The sequence below is a fragment of the Thalassophryne amazonica genome, chromosome 9 (assembly GCF_902500255.1).
Source record: "Thalassophryne amazonica chromosome 9, fThaAma1.1, whole genome shotgun sequence".
NCBI lineage: Eukaryota > Metazoa > Chordata > Actinopteri > Batrachoidiformes > Batrachoididae > Thalassophryne > Thalassophryne amazonica.
Genome location: NC_047111.1, coordinates 38,592,677 through 38,596,344, shown reverse-complemented (window position 1 = coordinate 38,596,344; position 3,668 = coordinate 38,592,677). Strand labels below are relative to the sequence as shown.

At 51.2% G+C, this 3,668-nt stretch overlaps 1 long non-coding RNA gene across 1 annotated transcript; it reads left to right on the top strand.

Moving 5' to 3' along the window:
- Positions 1 to 486: 486 nt before the first annotated feature.
- Positions 487 to 1,039, top strand: LOC117517890. Its single transcript, XR_004562881.1, has 2 exons — positions 487 to 523; positions 951 to 1,039. It is a non-coding gene; the product is annotated as an uncharacterized LOC117517890 (long non-coding RNA).
- Positions 1,040 to 3,668: the final 2,629 nt, after the last annotated feature.

Sequence of the window (3,668 nt, the reverse complement as noted above, 5' to 3'; positions counted from 1 at the left end):
AGAGAACGTTTTGACTGTTGTGATGTGGTGCTTAGTGTGAAGGAGTGTGAAGGACAGGACACTTCAGGTAGATGCAGAACAGCTGATAACTGCAACAGACGAACGAGATGTGCTGACCTGTGTAAAAGAAAGTGTTCTTCCTTACAGCTGCACTTATTGACGTATGCGTTTATGTTACGGGAAGAAACTTGTCTTGCGTCATCACCCCCACCCTTAGGACAAGTTTTTTGTTTATGTGATGAGGGCGTCTCTTAATAAAAAGAGCGGAAAAGCAGGCCAGACTTTAGTGTAGCCTTGGTGTACAGCCTGGCCGCACTCCGCGCGTAAATTTGACTTTCTGTCTCACTGGTGTTTCTTGACTCTGTTTGTCTTGTTAAAGGTTTTAAAAATGTTTGGAGGAGAAAATACCCAACACATACCCATATTAAAAACTGGCACACTACACTGCTATACCTACGTGCCATGAATTTGTGCTTGTTTGATGAGCCTGAACTCCACATGAAAGGCAGACACTATCAAACAAGTTTGTCACCACAACCTTTCTGTTTTGTTTGTACCCATGTCGGCTTGATGCCATAATGTTAGAGTGTAAGTGGTGTTGTCCCCTATGCATAGACAGTGCATATATTGGTAGTTTAATTACCTCTGCCAAGGAGTCCGACCGTGCGTCCCTCCTGACAGCAGGCAGAATGTTCTGTGGATCCTCATTTTGTTTTTAGTTTGCGTGTTTTTTTTTTTTTCAGTTTCTGCGTCTTTCGTGATACGTGTGAAGGGGCCTTATGTAACATATGGCTTCTTTTTTGTAGCCACAAAAATTATTCACTAAAGTGAAACACCTGACTGCACATCTCTCCCCAAATGAAAAACTGAGGACCAAGGAAACTTGTCTTCAAGCTCCGCTCACTGGCCCTGTGATTGTCCTGCTCAAATTTGGGTTGGACTGTGATTAGCCTGACTAATTTCAACAAGCTCAGCTCATCAGAAACAAAGACATCACGCATCAGACAAAAAAGAGATAAAAATAAAATATATAAATAAACAAATAAATAAACTGCTTGCAGCAGATAAGAATAAGAAATGACTTTATTAATCCCGAAGGAAATTATTTTGATGGGACATCACAGACAGTGTGTGGAGGCTTATTGAATGTGACAATGTGCAGATGTAGATCCCAAATGTTGCTTTTGTGATAAAGAAGAAGAGTCAGTAATATATTGATTCTATGAGTGGAAGTTCACAAGAGATATGTTGTGTGGGCCGCTGAAGAGGAGGTACTGCTGGCCCACCACCACCAGAGGGCGCCCTGCTTGGAATGCGGGCTCCAAGCACGAGAGGGCGCCAGACCCAGAGGAAGTGACGGCTGTCACTCATCACACCAGCTGTCACTCATCTACACCAGTACTTAAGCCGGACTGCAACTCCACCTCCCCGCCGAGAAATCGACTACCGAGAGGTATTTTCTCTGCTATCTGACACTTTGTGTGTACTAAACCAGATCTCTCTTGCAGCCTTATTCTTGTGGATGTTGCCTTATCCGGGACTTCGGCGTGTGGCGTGACGACGACGACTGCGCCACACTCTCTGAACAGATAAGTGGTTAGACAAGAGCTGCACGAGTGTGTGATTCGGAGGTGGAGGTTCTCCTCCTGACTGTGTACAGACTGTGGACCACTGAGTGTAAGGACTTACACTCATTCATCTTGTCTCTGCTTTTTGCCAGCAGTACCAGGGTCGACAGCCGAAGACAGAGGTCACCTGGGGACTCGGGACTTGGCGGCTCCAGTGTTCTTCAGACCGTTGGTGGTGGAGGCCGTGTGGGACGTGGCCTCTCTCTCGTCGGGGTCTTCTATCTTCGAGCCTGCCCACACGTCACCTGGTGTTAACTGACTTTACAAATTCTGTGTGTTACGTTGTGTGTTGTCACAACATTAAATTGTTACCTTTTGGCTTACTCATTGTCTGTTCATTTGCGCCCCCTGTTGTGGGTCCGTGCTACGACACCTTCCCAACAGGATTTCTCGGCCAATCGTCATGGATTCCGAGGGGCGTCAGCTCGAGCATGAACGGCCAATGGAAGAGCCGGGAGCACAGGCATCAGCGGGAGGCGTGTTGAGTGAGGTGCAGCAGATCTTAACCGCCTTCACGGCTCGGTTGGATTTAGTGACCGAGCAGAATGTCCTCCTTAATCGGAGAGTGGAGGCTCTCGCCGCCAGGGTGGAAGCGCACGATCAGGGCGCTGCTGCAGCTCCTCCTCTGGCTGGTCCTGGGCCTGTATCAGACGTACCACTGGTCGTTCAACGAACCCCCCCACCGTCCCCTGAAGCATACATAAGCCCTCCGGAACCGTACAAGGGCTGTGTCGAGACGTGCGCGGACTTCCTCATGCAGTGTTCGCTCGTCTTTTCACAGCGCCCTGTCATGTACGCATCAGACGCTAGCCGGGTAGCTTATGTTATTAATCTGCTTCGAGGAGAGGCACGCGCATGGGCTACGGCGCTTTGGGAGCAGAACTCACGGCTCCTAACGTCTTATACTGGGTTTGTACGGGAGTTCAAACAAGTGTTGGATCATCCCAACAGAGGCGAGACCGCTTCAAACGTGCTGCTGTTGATGAGACAGGGGCGCCGTAGCGCAGCCGAGTATGCAGTCGACTTCCGCATCGCGGCAGCGAGGTCCGGCTGGAATAACGTTGCGCTCCGCGCCGCCTTTATAAGTGGGCTGTCCCCAGTCCTTAAGGAGCACCTACTGGCTAAGGAGGAACCGCGGGATTTTGACGGGCTTGTCGATTTGGTTATACGCTTAGACAACCGTTTGAATGAGCATCGTCGGGAGCAGGCCGGGGGGCGTGACCGGGCACGAGCCGTCCCTCCCCCTTCCGGTTCCGACAAGGTGACGTCGTCCCCACGCTTCACTGCCAGAGAGCCCCGTGTGGCTACAGCTCCCCCTGCTGAGGAGGCTATGGACACGAGCAGGGCCAAAGTAAGATCAAATGTCAGACAAAGGAGACTGGGCCGCGGGGAGTGTTTTGTCTGCGGCTCTTGTGAGCACATGCAGAGGGACTGCCCTGAACGGTCAAACTACAACGCCCGTCCTTAGAAACTGGGCTAAGGGTGGGCCATAACACACACGCGGAAAGACCCCGCAGATCGGCACGAATCCCAGTAACAATCCTTTGTGAGGAGTTAACCCTTCACGCCCCAGCACTGATAGACACGGGGTCAGAAGGGAATCTGCTGGACAGCAGATGGGCAAAGGAAGTAGGGCTCCCTCTGGTGGCTCTGCCGGCACCAGTGCAGGTGCGAGCACTAGATGGCACCCTGCTTCCATTAATCACACATCAGACACAACCAGTGACCTTGGTTGTGTCTGGGAATCACAGGGAGGAGATAGTGTTCCATGTAACACCGTCTACCTCCCGAGTGATTCTGGGTTTTCCATGGATGGTGAAGCACAATCCCCGGGTCGATTGGCCGTCCGGGGTTGTGACGCAGTGGAGCGAAACCTGCCACCGGGAGTGTTTAGGATCCTCGGTTCCCCCCGGCACTACAGCTAATGAGGAGGTCAAAGTCCCCCTCAATCTATCGGCGGTGCCTAAGGAGTACCATGGTCTTGCTGACGTTTTCAGCAAAGATCTGGCGCTCACTCTTCCTCCGCACTGACCGTATGAT